Source organism: Artemia sp. Qi Xiang Cuo, chromosome 18 (assembly GCF_049724085.1).
Source record: "Artemia sp. Qi Xiang Cuo chromosome 18, ASM4972408v1, whole genome shotgun sequence".
In the NCBI taxonomy this organism is placed as follows: domain Eukaryota; kingdom Metazoa; phylum Arthropoda; class Branchiopoda; order Anostraca; family Artemiidae; genus Artemia; species Artemia sp. Qi Xiang Cuo.
The window spans coordinates 29,518,081-29,536,668 of record NC_142811.1 but is presented as its reverse complement, the minus strand read 5'-3'; the positions used below and the strand labels follow the sequence as shown (position 1 = coordinate 29,536,668).

At 34.9% G+C, this 18,588-nt stretch overlaps 1 protein-coding gene across 1 annotated transcript in view; it reads right to left on the bottom strand.

Annotated features, from left to right (window-relative positions):
• The window catches only part of LOC148941400 (glycoprotein-N-acetylgalactosamine 3-beta-galactosyltransferase 1-like), an 880,586-nt gene extending 876,700 nt beyond the window's left edge, over positions 1–3,886 (bottom strand). The window contains exon 1 of the mRNA XM_089104532.1: positions 3,834–3,886. The gene's annotated coding sequence lies outside the window, so the exon portion shown is untranslated. The remainder of the gene's footprint in view (positions 1–3,833) is intronic.
• Positions 3,887–18,588: the final 14,702 nt, after the last annotated feature.

Sequence of the window (18,588 nt, the reverse complement as noted above, 5' to 3'; positions counted from 1 at the left end):
AACAGGCGGGGAATCCCCACTCGTTTGGAATGGTACCAACAGGAAATAAGGAAATAGCACGTAGTTTCATGACGTGTTTAATCACTTGTAGAGGTCCCATAGAATAACAATGGAAGGAGCATAGAATAGCATGGAAGGAACATAAGCCCTTATAATAACACGGAGATTGCTATAGGTCCTGGCAAAATGGTACCTCTTACCCTACTCTTACCGATTGGTGAAAATTCACAGCAGGTTGTTATTTCTCTTTCTCCGACCGTTTTGACCGACCCCTATGGAACGAAAATAGATTAGTAACAGATTTATGAAGAAGTCATAAAAAAGAGACCCTTCAAGGTGGATATTGCTTCAGTAATGCGCAAGCCCACTCCTACCCTCAACCAAACAGAAGTAGCTCTACACTTTTTAGGGAAAAGAAATATTCCGCTTCCCCCAACCCCAAGAATTTGATGTTGTCAGCCTATGAAGCGACATCTGTAGTTTTAATTAAAAATTAAATAAAATTCAAGTGACAAGCAACAGCAGTAGGTTTATTTGAAGGAAAATGAAAGAAAAGAGCAAAAGACAGAGAAAAAAGGAAAAGAGAAAAAAAAGGAAAAAAGGAAAAAACATTGTCAAAATCCTATTGATTATTCTCCTATAGTAAAAAACTAAAAATCAATGTTTGATGGTGCGCGTGCGGCGGTAGCCGCGCGCGCAAAACATTTTTTGGGGCATTTAGTAAACACAGATACAATTTAGTAAATTTTTCCTCTCAGGTTTAGTAAATTCTTCCAGGCCAAGGTGGCAACACTGGTTTAAATCATAAGCTTTAACCTTTTCTTTGATGAAGTTAAGGGTACTATCCAGAGCACAAATTTTGGAAGCAAGTTTATGATAAGCAACAGCAGGAATTATTGGCATTTCGGTGGGTGAAATAATTACGTACGTTGGCACTGTTAACTCCTCATTTTCGCACTTCCGAAGCAAATCAATCATACTTTTCACATGCCGAGCGTAGGCATTATCACCTTGTCTCCTTGGTGCTGTTTTGCTACTAGGGTATATTTCTGCCCATAAATCAACTTTAGCATCTTTGAGAATATTTTCAGGAAAAAACTCCACTGCATGACTAATAATAACTTCATCATCAATACCTAATCGAATATTTGATTGGATAAAATTAAGAATAGTTGATGCGAGAACATTATTATTTTTGCTTAGGTCAGCCCAAAACTGTCTAGGTCTAAAACATAGTCAAAATCAATTCATTATCCAGGTAAAAAAGTCTATTAAAATTTCATATGCAATCATTAAAACCAGGGTTAAAGTCCAGATATATCTGCACTCTCAATGTTATAATATATTCCAAAGCTAATCCGACTTAAAATTGAACTATTGCACACTGGTCAGATGCCAAATGAATACTGAACTTATAATGAACTTATAATGTACCAAAAATAATACTGATATTCAACTCAAACTCAAAACAAGCAGAAATTACTACTGGTGGCTACTGGCGATTTCAAAGCAAAAGCAAAATAAAAAAAACGGGTGTTTTGTTAAATAAAAACTCAAAGCCTTATCCAAAGAGGAGGCTGTTACCAGGTTTCAGGTCTTTCCTTCCTCACTCAAAGGTTAAATACTACTCGTAAAGTAAAGTTTTCTGTAACTCCCCACGAACAAAATATACCCCATTACCGCAAAAAAAACTTTTGAATATGGAACTTAAAAAATATAACAGTGCAAGGTACATTTTGTTTTCACTAAAGTACAGTGCAGAATTTTTTAAACGAAAAAAAAGGAAAAAAACATTTCCCTCTGTTTTTTGTCAATATAGATTTAAAATAGTGATAAATAAATCTGGCTCTTCATTTTCTTTGACAATCTATACTTTATTCAGGGGGGGGGGAGGGGGTTTCCGAATTAATATGGTTACAAATTAAATAGTTTTGCACTCTCATGAGTACTTTTGATTAATGTTTGTTATATGGGTTATATCCTTTTTTTTCTTGTTTATGTTTTTCCCAAATAAAGTCTCAAGGTCGTATTCAGAGGAGGGGAGTTTACTCTTTTTGACCCCCCCCCCCCCCAGTTAAGTCTGACTCGTGAAAAAAACAACAAAAATGCATATAAATAAATTTTGATGCAGTTTCGATTTTTTTTTTTAAACACCATCTCCCCCCAACAAATCAAACCCCCTTTGTCCAAAAAAACCTACGTATGGCCCCATAAAAAACTAAACTATTCAAAATACATATTATTTTCAATGAAATGCAGTTTAGAATTTGTAAATTTGTAAAATCAAAGAAGAGAAAGAGAGAATTTGTTCAAGGGAATGATGATAATTAAAAACTAAAATTCCAATAGCAAAAAAAACGTCACGCAAAAGAAAATATACATGCTTAAAAGAACCTTCTGTCTAAACTCTTCTTCTTCGGTCTATTTCATTCAAACGTATAGAGCAATGGTGCCTAAGTAACTAAGTTACACTTTGAAAATGCATAGTTTTAATTTTTGAAGAAATCGATTCTGTTCTTTGTAGTTAAGTCTTAACAATGACAAATGTATTCGGCTCTTTTATGTATTTTAAAGAAATCTGTTTAGAATGAAGAAATTATGAATGGAACTTTAGTGTATATCAGCCTAATGGAGCTAGATTGGTTTTATAAAATAAAATCACGTGAAATTTGAGAGCTATCTTTAATCCATTTACTTCTTAATTATGATGGTAAAATAAAAATCGCTTAAAATATATATTGCTTTCGGTAAAGCGCGAATGACACTCGCGCCATAACTTGGGTACAAAGGGGACAACTTCAAAGTTAATATATCTAGTAATTTCTGTTCCTTTTGAGTTTGAGCTAATTATCAGGTTTTTTTTTGGTCCATTGTAAGTTCATTATTGGTTTCATTTTTTCTTCTTTTTTTGATAGGTCTGGTTACTACTCAAACCTATCTGGGCAAAACAACCTGAAAAGGCCTCAAATGATAAATAAATTTCGATTTCTGATCTTGATTTTGTCCTTTCTAATATACCTAAGCTAAGGTCTTGATAAGGGTTTAAAGGTCCGCAATAAAAGAAAAAAGGTATTTCACGGCTTTGGGCAGACTGTTGTCGCCGTATTATGTGCTTCGGAAAAAATAAATTTACACATTTAAAAATTCGCTGTGACAAAATGGCTAAAATCTGATTGTTTGTTTTACTAAACAAATGAAGTCAAACTTGCAGTAACAACCCTATAATGTAAGTCTAGTATCTTTTTCTTTGAACTTTAATATCGGTCTTTTAAGATTCGTTTTTAAAACTGTAATTAGTTTGAAAGGGTACAAATTCCTTATTCATATATATAGTAATTTCTGTTCGTCTTGCATTTGAGTTAAATATCAGTTTTATTTTTGGTACATTATGTGTTCATTATTGGTTTAATTTTTATTAAGTATAATATCTGTTTCTTTTAACTTTTAGTTAATTGTTCATTATAATTTCTTTACGGTGTTATTTGCGGATGAAGGGCGAAATATTGACAAAGATGGTCCTTTTCGGTCAACCGTCTAGGGATAAACGGAAAGCAGGTCGTCCTAAGTTGGGATGGGAGATTGTCGTAAGAAAAAATTTAAGGGTAACGTGAATTTCTGGGACGGTGTATACAGGAAGGCTTTGAACAGACTGGTATGGAGGAGGAGCGTGCCTAACTGTGCTGGGCACGCATAAGGCGGCTTGGTGCTGCGGTGAGTTGTTAGTAGTAGTATAGGCTAAAATCCACTAAAATGGAAACACTGGAAACAAAATTTTCGATGACCATTACTCTAACTGAAACACGATGTTTATAAATTATTAAAAAGTAACATACTTAGCATAACATTTTAATTTCTAAAACCGATATCCAAAGAATGTCAATATTAAAATAAAACCTTTAAGAATAATGGCGACTAATCGGTGTTTTTTAAGTACACAACAGATAAGATAACAGATTTTAGCTAGTGCAAGACTTTGTTTGAAATATTTCTCTAACCAGAATTTGTATTAAGGTGAAGCTCAGTTTTAACAGCCTGACTGAAACTTTACAAAATTAAACTTAATCATGAGAAGTGGATCCGAGAAAGCTGTTGCACACTCACCTCCCAACACATAATAACTCAACAAAACCCGAAAAAGAATGAACATTCACGAAAAAATAGCAGCTAACTCAACGATAATCAAATTAAACTAGCTCTTTAATTTTCTTTTTCTGCTAATTCTTTGATTGTACGCATACTCGTGCTTTTCAAGGCCGAGCAGATACCGCTATCCTGATCTGTCAACCCATTTTTTTTATTCGTTCTCATAATACCTAATGATTAGAGCAAAGACAAGTAAGAACATGCTGATGTAAAAATTGCTAGCGAAGCCATCGCTAGATTTTTCGGTGTCAGTTGCAATGTCAAAGAGTCGGTCCCAAGTTGTAGAAAAGCCCTTCAGAGGCTAGCTAATGCCCCATCTTCACCAGCCCATAACGTTGCCTATTCACTAAAACATTTTTTCAATTTGTAAAATATTTAGTACGTTTCTCTGTCTTTATATGCGTTGTAAAGCTGATTGTTTTAGATTTGAAGTATTCCTAACGGATACGATAGTGCATGTCAATTGCTTACCCGTATAAATTAATTAAAAAAAAAACAAAGTTATTCTGAGGGAAGCGAAGAGCAAAATTAAAACTTTAAACGGACAGAAAATATTACTTCACAGCTTGACGTAAATACTTTCTAAGACCACATTGGCTATACATGACGTATGAAGCTAAGAGAGGAAAAGAAATAATAAATGATAAATAAAACCAAAAAAAGGATCATGTCCAGTGAACTCTAAAAGGTTAGATTCTTTTTTTCTTTTTTTTCTTAGCACTGAGGATGACTTGGCGGAGGTCAAAATGTTTGTTTACCACTGGCTGACAAAATCCTCGTTTTCTCACCCCTTTTTAGGTTTTATTTATCATTTATTATTTCTTTTCCTCTCTTAGCTTCATACTTCACAACCTATTTAATGTATATTAATATAACTAGTAAAAATAAACCAACTAATTATGTTTCCCTATGCTTTATGATTATAGTAATCTAGCAATTAACTGAAAACACAAAAGTCATGTGCACCAAATAGTATTATTGATTTAAGAGTCAAAAGTGAGTGTGTAGCCTGACAACGCTAAACGAATCTATGAAGCTTTTCATATTCTTATACCAGTTGTGACATTGGTAACTTTCAGTACAAAATTAAATTATATTAAAAACATAAGTGTAAAACTAAATATTTTTTAATGACCGAGAAGTAATTGAACAGCATACAGAAATATTGGATTGATTTATCAAGCAGCATTTTGCTCTCACCAGGTATATATCAATAGCGGGTAATATACCGTCTTAAATTGTAAGAAATATTCTATAGTATCACTTGAAATGGAGACATAATATGAACTGTAGAAATCCGATTATTTCTCACTATACAAGAGTGAATTTCAAGCTATGATACAAATACTAAAGCTAGTCTATAGTCCTAATACTATCAAGATGGCCTTACTTCGATCTTGTGTACAAACTAATCATTACATGTCCTTTTAAGAACCAAAACGAGAGCCAGTAATTGAACTGAGCCATTGTGGAGAAGTGATACCAAATTAAACGTAAAAAAACAAAGAAAATCCTAAAATGGATTGTTGCTTTAACATAGATTGATCCTAAATGGGATTGATAATTTTTTTTGATTGTATAAAAGGTGTCCTTAATCAGATTGCTTTTACTGTAACAAAACTCCTATATTATTTTGTGTTTTTAGTAAAGCGCTAGTTTTGTATAATCATAAAAGCATAGGGAAACATAATTAATTGGTTTATTTGTACTAGTTATATTAATATATACTAAATAGGCTGTGTAGTAATAATTTTTGTCCGTTTTAAGTTTCACCTTCGCTCTTTGCTTCCCTCGGAAAAACTTTGCTTTTTAAAATTAATCTTTGCTCGGTTTTGATTAAAATTTAATGCAGAAAAAACACTGTCATGATCTTTTTTACTTTTACGGAATAATGTATGCTCGTTTTAAGGTTTAATGTCACTTCTTAGTTTCAGTTGAAAACTTATTTTTAATATAATTTCTAATTATCACCCATCTAGGGGAGATAAGACAGCTTTAAAAAATACTGCAATCAAACTTGTCAGCTTAGAAAAATTTTAGTCTTCAACATAAAGTTCATTATCCATACTTTACAAAAAAATACATGTTTTTCAGGAACGTTTGTTTTTCGATGAGCAAAAAGCTGTTTTTACTCGGCCGACTTCACCCGAAAAATCCATAATGAATCCCCTACTGACTAGTAGAAACTAGAAGGGTTCTGTAACAAAAGAAAGCTGTTTAAGGGCTCATTTAAAAGCTTATATTTATACTTAATAGGTTCTTATAAAATTAACTCGATACAACAATCCCATAAAGTGCGCTTTCGGCAGTTTCCCGCACTTTTTTAAATGACACAAAGGCCTTTTCCAATGAAATGACCAAAAAAGGCAAGAGCAAAAACTAAGGGCGCAAGGACGTCCCTTCCCCTCAACTACCGCCGTTAGAACTAGTACACAGGTTTCATCACAGAGTGAAGTTTGAAGGTTCAATTCAATACTGTTGATCAATCAAGCTTAATTTTTGATAGATGTTTAGTTGAAAAGTTTTTAGTTTTAGTTAATTTGCTTTCGCAATTATCTTTTACTTTTATTATGACTAGTTGATTTATCAAACTTACTAAGAGGGTCTGGACGGGGAGTATATGTGAGGGGACCTTATAAGCCTCGAGTTAAGGGCTTTAGACCATAATTATTACAATGGTACAGTTTTATGCTTCCAAACTCTTCCACTTAAGAAGTGATATCAAAAGTGCCGTTTTTAGTGCTATATGACACTTTTGGATTGTAAAATTGATAAAAAGCATGTAGATATGAGTAATAGGTCTAAAATCTGCCTTCCCAGGACATGCCTTAAAAATGAGTGCCATTAAACATCACTTTTTAAAGCTCTGCTAGCCCAACGACCCCAAACTGTAAAAAAAAATTGTTTGAGATTCAACAAAAATTGTTTATAATGTTTATCAACAACAAAATTTGAATTTCAACAGCTGAAATTGTATATTGGAGATGTTTTTCGATTTTACTTACTTTTACTGAATATCCAATTTGTTGAGAACTAAAAAAAATTAACTTGCACAACCGAATTGAATTTTTAATTTGGTTAAAAAACAACATATTGGATTTTGAATCTTCTAATAGGTACTTATTTTACTGACTAAATTACCTGCTTTTATTTTTGCTTCCCATCCCCAGCGCTGTTCAATTTCCTAGGTTTACAGTCTAATATCTAATTCTCAGGATTCAGTTTCTCTTTCTTCTTTCTGAAGCATCAATAGATACAACAAAATAATCTCATTTATTTTACAAGAACAGAAAATTACAACAAAAAATTTTTCTGCCAGATAATATGACATCTCTTAACGGCTGCATTTTTTCATGGTGGAAGTCAGTAAATCAATGGCGTTGTAGCAGGCAGACAGAAAACACTTGAGTAAGAAATATCTTCCAATCAGGAAAACAGTGACTCTCAGACCTGAAGTTAAGATAATATCGAGGCACAAATAAAAGAAAGACTTGCCCCCTTTTTTCTACCTCCAGATATGAACGGTTGAAATAATAATGCCACGAATCCTGTCTTTTCTGAATACCTTTGACTTACTCATCAGATCTCATCAAATCTTTTGTTCGCCGCCTCATAAAATATGTGTGTTATAAAATTGAAACCTTGCAGAATAGATCTTCTGCTTAGATGAAGTACAACAAAATTGTTTTCAGTTTCACAACTTTGCTCAATCCCAATTTATAAGGTTTAAAAGATATGAAAATACATTTCCCAAATTTTGAATAAAGAAAAACATTGATATACATTAAAATTATACTCAAATAACAGGAATTACATTTTTGGAACTAAACCTTGAGAAAAAGAAACTGATAACTGAAAATTAGGGTAAAATGTTGTTTTGTCAAAATTTCAATAAGTATAGACCTGTCATATAGCCAAATTTGAGGACCTTCTAGAGGGAGAAGGAGTGGAGGTAGGTACTTCAAAATACCTTCCTGGGACATATTTTGATACTTTATGCACTATCTGGAACACGTGCGCTATATTATATAGGGAGATGCGGGTTTCTTTCGAAACGAGTTTCTTTCAATAGAGAAATGGATTGTAAAGCGTGGATTGTTATTGGGTTTACAATATTAAACTATTGTTTTTTGGGGTTTAGGGGAAAATAGGTGCCTCTGTTTGATTAGGTTAGGGATTTAAAATATGCTATGCTTTACTCCCCCCCCCTAATGTGCAAATATATAGCCGAAATTTGTTTCTAAAGTATTATATTTTCGTCCTATTTTATTTTACTTCATCAGCATCAACCAAACTTCATTTTTCGCGTATGTTGCAGATAGTACATAAGTACCCATACTTTAGCATGTAGACCTATCTCTGAAAGTTCCGTTTCCCTAACCAAGCCGCTTTTCATGATAGCGAAAAGTAGATAGAGTAGAAGTTGTATTGTTCTATTAGCTGCAAACCGAGCACGATAGATGATAAAAAAACTAGTCAAACGGGTTCTTTCAATAGAGAATTGGATTGCAAACAGTGGTTTCTACCTGCGTTTACAATATTTAAACTTTATTTTTTTGGGGTTTAGGGGGAAAAAGGTATCTAGGTTAGGTTACATATTTAATATATACTCTGCTTTACCCCCCCCCCTAATGTGCAAATATATAGCCGAATTTTGCTTCTAAACTATTACATTTTTATCCTATTTTTATTTCATTATCATTTACCGAACTTCACCACTTCTTGCATGGTTTACAGCTAATAGAACAGTAGGCTACCGAAGAATTTTACCAAACTTTTTTTTTATTTATAAAAATGTACTGTCTTAAACATTTTGGGAAACATAAGACACAAGTTGTCAATATTGATAACTTAACTGAATACTTACCATCACAATAAGAAATGTCTTGTCTCTCTGATCTGAATGCCCCCTAGGTAAAATCATCGCTTCATCGTTTGAAGGTCTTAACATTAAATCTACTTCTGTATTATACGTTTGTAGGTAGCTGAAGGAGATGATTTTTTTTGTCAAATTGATCTTAAATCATAACATTCGAAAACAAAATAAGAGACAAAGTAAGTCCTGGGAGGAGGTTTAGTTACCCTCCAAACTGTACGGTCATAGGCAGCGCGTTAGCGCTGTCTATGTAAAGAACGATGTGGGCACAATGTGTTTTTTTTTCTTCAGCCGGGTACTTCGTATCGAAGGAGTTGTCGTAGAAACTTCGAAAAGGGCCCATTCAATTGTGAATTGGAGTAGCTAGTGCCCTTTTAATAGTCGAAAGTGATTAAAGGACCATTAGACCCCCCCCCCGCCCATCATTCCCCCAAGCCCATCCAATCAAAATTTTGAGATAGCCATTTTGTTCAGCGTAGTTGATTTCCAGGTAGAAGATATGTTTATGAGGAGGACACTCCCCAACAACCCTCGGGGCAAGGGTTTTAAATATAAGAACGATGTTGGCACAATGTACTATGTATTATTTTTTCCCTTTAGAGCAGGGACCTTCATATGGAAGGGGTGGTTGTAGAAACCTCAAAGGGGGCGCATTCGATTGGAAATTGAGAGTTAAAAAGCGATTGGAGGGCAACTAGCCCCCCCACGCCCATCGTTCCCCCAAAAACATCCAATCAAATTTTTTAGATAGCCATTTTGTTCAGCGTAGTTGATTTCCAGATAGAAAATCTGCTGGGTATCCTTCATCCGCAGATCGTGCCCTAACCATCTCCACTTTTCTTTCATTATAGCCCTAGAAAGTGGGATTTGACCACATTTTTCTTGCGTGCTACTGTTTGAAATACGGTTAGTCAGCCGGGTACCGAGAACAATCCGTAAGCAAATTCACTGGAAAACATCTAGTAAATCTTCCTCCGCTTTTCGGAGCGCCCATGCTTCAGAGCCATATTTGACAACTATCATTATTATAGCTTCCAATATTCTAATCTTGGTTTGCAGACTTATCTTCCTTTTTTACCAAACTTCTTTTAACTGTGAAAAAACGCCCTGAGCCTTGGCTATTCTACTTTTAACATCTTTACTGCTCCCACCGTCTCTAATAAAAATACTACCAAGGTCGGTTTAGCTACCAGCAGTAATCAATGTTATACTTCTAATACTTTATGTTCCATCCTGTGTTATTTGCGTACGGCACGTTCCATGGCACCTTTCCATGGCAGATTACCAGACTAGTTATTAGGCAGTGTATAATGTGGTCAAGCATGTTTTTAGAGTTTGGTAGTAGTAAAATAATGTGGTCAAACAGGTTTTTTTCTGTTTTTGTTGTCAATTGCACAATGAATGCACGTCATGAGTTCACGTGTACATTCTTAAAAAAACTGGTATGATATAAAGTAGTCAAACATGTTTTGGGAGCACGCACGAAATTATGTAACTCAAGATCCATTTTTTATTCGTCCTTGAAAAACTGTATAAAATGTTCATGCACTAGAATTTAATTATAATTACGTATTAGCACATTGATTATTGTACACTGAATATTATTAACTTTTAAAACAATGGATTAGTCAATTGTCAATGTGAGTACAGCTTATTAGATTTTTTAATTTATTTCTAGATAAAAAGCATTTTACTAGTAAATTCAAATTTCAATGGAACTTAGCCCCCCCCCCCTCCGACAACACACAATTGTAAAATACGACCAGTAAAGTTGCTAGGAATGACTCAGTATGCTTTTTTCTATTATATATATAAAATCTCTCCACCACTGCTATGTTTACCAGTTTTAATTGTTTTGAAAAACAGTTCTTTTTCGTTCAAAATATCCTTTTTCCAATCGTACGTTTAAAATGTGCTGTCATAAAACCATTTGTGTTTAACCTGTTACCAAAGAGGGGATGATTTCAAAACAACATTTGGCATACGCCTTATCTGAATTAAGAAAACAAACAAACGGAAACGTGTAATTCTAAACGCTTTGAATAAAGAGAGTTTGTTTTTTTGGCCAAATTAGACAGATATTTTTTAATTGTATTTGATGAAAGCAAATGGATTTCACAGACAATTAAGAGGCTTTTATAAAAATATATGACAGGGAAGGGGGGGGCAATGTATCAATTCTAACACGGTTTTTCTTTACTTGGTACCCGTTAAAAAAGAAATTTTTGCGTTAAATAAGTAATTCTTGTATCTTTTAAAAGAGCTTTACGGAGTTTGAGAGAGACTCTGTTCCTAGATTCCGTGTGGTTAGAGGAGGATTCTTTGTGCAGACTAATTTTCTCTTCTGTAAAAAAAAGCTTTATAGTTTAGTTTTTACGGAAATGGCTTATTTTCGTTCCAAAGCTGGGCTTTTTCAGAACCAAAGGTTCACATTTCACTCACTGAAATGTATTTTCTATAGTTTTCTAACAAAAACTATTGTTTACCTTCAAGCTTTTTAGTTTAGTTTTTACGGAAAGTGCAGATTATAATTCCACCTCAGTGTTTTTTCATATCCAAAGGTTTACATTTGACTAATTGAAACGTATTTTCTATAATTTCCTTGCAAAAACTAATATTAACTGGCAAGCTGTTTATGTTATTTTTTAATGGCATGACTCATTTTCCTTCCAATGCTTCGCGTTTTCATAACCAAAGGTTCACATCTGACCCAGCGAAATGTATTTTATATAATTTTCTCACAAAAACTAGTGTTTACAGTAAAAAAAAAGAAGAAAAAAAAAGCTTTATAGTTTAGTTTTTACGGAAATGGCATATTTTCGTTCCAAAGCTTGACTTTTTCATAACAAAAGGTTCACATTTGACCAAAAGAAATGTATTTTCTATAATTTTCTTACTAAAACTAGTGTTTACGGTCAAAAAAGCTTTGTATTTTAGTTTTTACGTAAACGATTTATTTTTATTCCAAAGCTGGGCTTCTTCATAAATTAAATTATGGAGGGTTGTTTTTGAAATTCCCCTTCCCCCCAAACTCAGAAATTACCAAATTTTACATTAAAAGCTTTCCTTTTTATATATTTCTAAAGTGCTAAGACATAGAGTGCTACAAACACCAGAATAAACTTTAGAGGGCAATTTATCTGTAAAAGAGGGCTTATTATTTCCTTACTAAATTTTTCTTCTTTTTTAAGGATGTGGAGGTGGATTCATACAATTACCCTCCCTCCGAAAAGAGACCAAGATGGGGTGATATCACATCGATGCAAGCTGCAAGACCATCAATCATCAGATATGCTAGCTCCATTACAAGTTCTCTGGACCAGCCAGAAGCCTCTCAAGCCAGTGTCAGCTCTGCACAAACGTCTATGCAACCTGGCGGAAAATTTAAGAGATAATAGATAGATTCTCATAATGAATCAGCCTCATCTAGTCAAGATCGAGAGGTCACCCCCTATCAAGCATTGCCGGGCCTTTCAAGACCAATGCTAGGCAAGAATGATGTGGCCCCTGCAGCTCTCGACATGCTAGCTGTAAATTTAACTTCGAGTTTTCAAACATTATTTAACGCTAATGATTCTTTTTCCCCTAGTCATTTTGAAGGAGTGTGTGAGCGGTGCATGCGCCGCGTGTACTCGATAATTCATTGAGGTAGTGCATATTCAATGTCGATGTAATGATTGAATGGCATATATTTCCATATAATTATTTCTTATGTTTGATCCGAGCGCTGAAATATTTTCATTATACATATCAACTGAATTGTATTTTAATGCTGATTTTGAATATCTTGAAATTATTTTGTTTACCTTAATGCATCAAAAGTTATGAGAAAATTACGAATGTTTGAAGTAGAAATTCAGACATCGCATAAGTTGTTTCCACTGTACATTTCTATCTGGCGCTGTTTCCGAAGTATGTTAAAGGCTAATGGGATATATTCTAAGGGGTTAGAAACGCTATTTCCCCCGATAAGAATATTTTAGCGTGTGTGTGCATGTGTGTGTGCCTGTGTGTATGTTTTTGTGTGTGCATGCGTGTGTGTGTGCGCGTGTGTATGTATTTTGTTATCAAAAATTTTAATTTATTATACATTGTTTTTTATATAAGACTATAAGCAAAATTGTGTAACTCATTTTTCGTCTTTTATATAATTTTAAATCCAATAAGAAAAAAAAGTGTGTTACAATTGTGATAAAAATTTCGTCAAAGAAAAAAAACTAAATCCATTCATTTTGTAGTTTCAGAGGGAAGCTGTGAAAACTTCTGCCTTCCCTGGTCCGGGACTTCAAAGTATCATGGGTAATTGTCCCCTCTCACCGGATGATGATGATGTTAGTGAAGGTACGTAATTTGGTATCCCCCTGGATTTTCAATTTACAGCTGAAGAAATGGACAGTCTTATGCATATTTTTGGACCTACTTTTTCCGGGGGATATTTTTGACAATAGTTTTATGATTAGTGAATTGAGTCCTGTGAAAATAGGTGCAGTAGATTAAAATTGCTTCATGTCTCCATATTTACGGGAAATTTGTTAGAATCTGCTCTAGGTCTCTTACAAAAATATAGAGTATATTTTAACCCCCCCGAGGAAAACGTGATTGACGGGAGCATTATTTTAACAGACCCCGTAAATGTTCTCCATAGCTACATCGACAGCATTCGAGCACAAATTGAGATTCAGATTCAGAATTGTGAGGGTCAAGGGAGGGGGGGTTAAAGCATCGGTTAATCAAAAAGTTTATTTACAAAAGGGGACATCTGGGGAAATTTTTTATTTTCATTTTTCAACTGGCAACCAGACTTTTTACCCTGGTCAAAACGAATTTGAGAGCAACTTTTTCAACTTGGTAAATAAATTAATATTGACTTTGGACACGTTTAATGAGAGCGGAAGTGGGTCCACAATTTTATACATTGAACACTTGGATCTGAATCTCTGTAGATTTAAAAAAAACTTTATTTTAAGGGGAGCGGGTAATCTAAAAATAAAATGCCACCCAGCTTTGTCGGCTACCAAAGGAGTTTAGGGTTTCAGATTTGAAACAGGGCCGCAATACTTTAAATACGCATTTTTTGCAGGAACTCATAAAATATTAAAAAATAAGTCAACAATGAAAAATCTCGACGGCATTGCTCGTAACGGTGGAAAAAATTTCTCTAAAGTAAATTTTGACTGTTTAGAGGGGAAGTATCCGGTGTCCTTGAAAGAAATAACCATATTTGAAAAACCAAATGAAAATCTAGGGTTGGGGGTGGTTGTTCTCCAGGATGACACAGAATTTGTAAACGGGTGAAAGAAACCAAATAAAAAAGGAGTTTTGTATTCAGTGAGGAAACTGATGATGGAAAATGTTAAAAATCGGGTTTAGGTTATTTACGAACCTCCCAAAGATGGGAATTCCTATGGTCATGTTTCCCTTGTTACAGCAATAAGTTAACTCCTACCCCAAAGTGTAAAGAAAGGGGAGTGTCACTATTGCCCAATTTGCCTTTCTTAATTTAGATCCGAGTGAACATTCTCAGACCACCTGGGGCATTGCAAAATTCATGGGAATCAACGAATTGAAATGCCGGCAGAAGGCAAAGATACTTTACAATTTAAAAATTTCCAAAATTCCCTGCTACAAGTTGATAAAGTGTCTTTAGATTGTGAATCAAGACTGGTTGAGGTATCAGACCTATCAAGTCCAAATTTAGTCAAGGAACACCAACTGGTTGTGTGTTCTTACGCGCAGACCCATTAAGATCCAAATAATAAGATGAAGTTGGGAGAGTTTTTTTTGCTATGGATGAGGAGGGTAGTATTGAATAGCTATTGATATCTTTAATAAAAACAGTAAACACTACAATTTTCTGAGTGCGTAATACCAACTATCCAATAACTTTATCAGATAAGGGGTACCTGGCACCAGAAATTGGAAAATTTTTTTGGGTTGCTAGGAGTTCTGTAGCCCCAAAAGAGGCTGTCCAGATCACAATACCCGTATTAGTCCCAATTCACCAGGAAAAAGAAACTTTCAGGGGTGGGCTCAAGATTCATGCAATTTAAAAACTAAACAGCAGATCTTTCTTTCGGTTTCTATCAATAACTCTCACTACGATATGAAGTAAGGGCTACCATCAACGTGACGTTTTGAAGGAAACGAAACAGTGGGTAATGCATAGGTGATAGACAGCTTTTCCTACAAAACCCTACCTAAATCATTGGAAAAGATGCTTGTTCTGGCATTTATGTGAAAACTCGCTGAAGCCAATGTTGAGTACACGAATTAAAATTCACTTCTTAGATTCCTACAGTTTTTTCCCCAAATCATCGAGCAAATTAATTCAGGTGCAGAAAAACGATGACGGCTGCAACGATTTCCACCTTATCAAGCAACAATTTCCAAATGATTTATACAAATTGTTGACGGTCAAGGGCATATATTCTTATGATTATTATTGTTCCATGTCGAGATTCGCCGAGGAAACTATTCCTTTGATCCAATCGTTTTACGACAGTCTACTTGATGGTAGGTGCACCCCCGAGGAATACAGTTTTGCTAAAAAATTTTAGGCAGAGGGAGGGTGCAAAAATTGCCTTGACAACTACAAGATGTATTTGTTGAATGACGTGTTAACTTTGATACACTATACTTACAAAAATACGAACAATACCAATGAGGGCTTTAATCATGCTTTGGGCTACTATTTTTCACTTCCTCATCTGGTGATGGACCTCATCCTAAAACTTAGTGGGGAAAAATCGGGCTTATCACTGACATTAATCAGCATCTGTTCATCGAAAGGTCAATGAGGGGTGGATTTTTTTTCACGGGGATCGTATCTTGGAAACTGATCCAACTGGAGAGAAGACGGGGACAAAATCGGATGAGTTTTCCTTGATATGAATTCTCTCTACCCCTCGGCCATGTCCCATTATGCGCTACCTTGTGATGACTATATATGGATCAATGACCCTCAAGCTCCCCAAACAATTCATAAACATTAACAGTGTTGAGGAGACTTGGCCGGGGCAATGGTTTTCTTAAATTTATGGGGAGATACTGTTTAAGCTTCAAGATCCAGTAATGGATTTTGTTTTCCCATGCATCAATGGACCTGTGACGAGGGACTCTTTTAGCCCTCGCAATAGGCGTTTAGTCTAGTTTGAAGGATTGCATTGGTCACCTTCAAAACAAAAACTTATTGCTGACCTTCTGCCGAAAAAAAAATATTGTTGTACATCACGTGGCTTTAAAATGGATGTGCAACAACGGTTTCAACGTCACAAAGGTTCACAGAGCGCTCCAGCTTAGCCAAAAACCATATCTAAAAACGTTTGTTGACACTTTTGTCAAGAAATGTTCTGAAGCGCAGACGAAAGCCGAAAAAGAAATTTATAAACTCATTTTGAATTCGGCTTTCGGCAAAATGTGTGAGAGTGTTCGCAATAGGAATCGTTGTGACGTCGTGACCGATCCCAAACAATGTGCTCGAATTATTGCCGATCCAAACTACACTTCCTTCACAATCATTGGCCCGGACATGGTACTATTGAATAGGAAAAAAGAAGCATTGTCCTGAATTAAAATATTGGTGCAGGCAGTGCTATTTTGGAGATCTAAAAAAAGCTCATGTTGGAATTATACTACAATGTGGCTAGGGCAAAGGTGCCGGGGAATGGGCAAGTAGAAGTTTGCTATGGGGACACAGATTCTCTACTGTTAAAAGTAAAAACCTCAAATCTAATTGATGATTTTGCGCACGGTGAAATTATCAGCTCACGGATGGACTAATCAAATTGGAGTGGGCTATACTCAGAGAGAATAAAACGTCCGGTGTCAAATCAGGTTTTATCTCGGGAATCTGAAACGGGAAGTGAAAGATTTCCAGTGGGGTCTTTGCAAATCTGAAAGTGTACTTTATACAGACACACGACGAGGAAATCAAGAAACGTTGCAAAGGAGTACCCACGCGCTATGTGGATAAGAATTTCAACATGGACATCTATAGGAATTGTATTGTTGAAAATACAATTCCACGAGCCAAATTGCTGGCAATTCGTTCTCTCAACTACAGGAACTTCACTGTAAATGTAGAGAAAATTGCCAAGAGTACCATCTCCGACAAGGTCTATGTTTGTCAAGACGGTGTGACTACCCTCCCCCTTGGGCACTATTTAACTTCAGACCGGGCCGAATGTGTTATCCATAGGGAAATTCACGGTTTGAATAATGTCCATTAAATTTTTTCCTAAAACCTTTTTTTTTGGGGGGGGGGCTTGCACCCTTTGGGGGGGGGGGGCCAGCTGCCAGCGGGGGGCGCAACGCCAGCCACTACCAAAGTTATCTTTTTTTTACTTAGAGCAGATTTTTTTTGTGCTTTTGTAAATGTTTCATTCGAATTAAAAAAAAAAGTGATATTATTCTAATAAATGTTATATTTTTCTATAAATAAATAAACAAAAAAAGTGTCTTTTTTCTCTCTGTATCTTTGTAAACGTTGTATTTTTCATTATAAATAAATTTAAAAAATGTATTTTTTTTTCAAGTTTAATGCGCTTTTTTTCAATGTAGTATTTTTTAAGTAGTGTTACTTTCTTGTTAGTATAATAACATAAAATATGATTCTTTATTCGTCTTCTTCTTATTCTTATTTTTCTTGAATGGAGTAGTAGTAGTAGGGAAATTATTTAGTCATTAGAGAACTATGGTCTACAGTTAGTAGTCAAGGTGAACTAATGAAGGGAACTCGTATCAATACAAAACACCATTCAGATCGTTTCTGTGTGGGCCCTCAATGTCGGGCAAAACAACACTCTTAACTAAAATAATTAAAAATTGCGATAAAATGTTTGTGGAAAAGCCGAAAAAAATCTACTATTATTACAGTATTTGGCAGGAGTCATACGATAAAATAAAAGCAATTGCTGCTACCACGGATTTGGTGCAGATACAATTCATACAGGGACTTGATGTTTTCAGCATTATTGAACCAAACTCTTGGCTGATCATTGACGATCTGGCTGAATCTATTGAACAATGGTCCCAGGAAATGCTGCAACTATTCGTCGGTATCATGACACTGAAGAAACTACATGAAAATAGGCATCTGTTTTCAGTTCTAAGCAGTTCAAAACCTCCACTTAGGAAAGCTTTACTCAAACATGGTATTGACAATGATTTCATTAATCTAATATTTGAACTTTGTTTAAATTTGATCGAGGGTAATGTTCAACTGCCAGAAGTAGTTAAGCAACAGGCAAAGCAATATCGTTCCATTGTACGTACATTGGCCTCTAAAAGCAAAGGAAAGAATTTTAAAAAGAAACGACTTCTTCAGGGGGGCGGTAGCTTTTTCACGCTTTTCCTGCCAATAATTGCAGGATATTTAATCAGTTTTCTCTAGATGGCAAAACCCTATAAATTGACTCCAATAGAACTCGCTCTCTCACCCATGGAACACTTTGAGAATAATCTGAGTAAATTCCTTGACAACGAGAATATTGAGGATGATAAAAAACTGTTTTACTTCAAGATGCACTTCACCGAGTTGACAAATATAAACCCTATCGTGTGAAGACCCC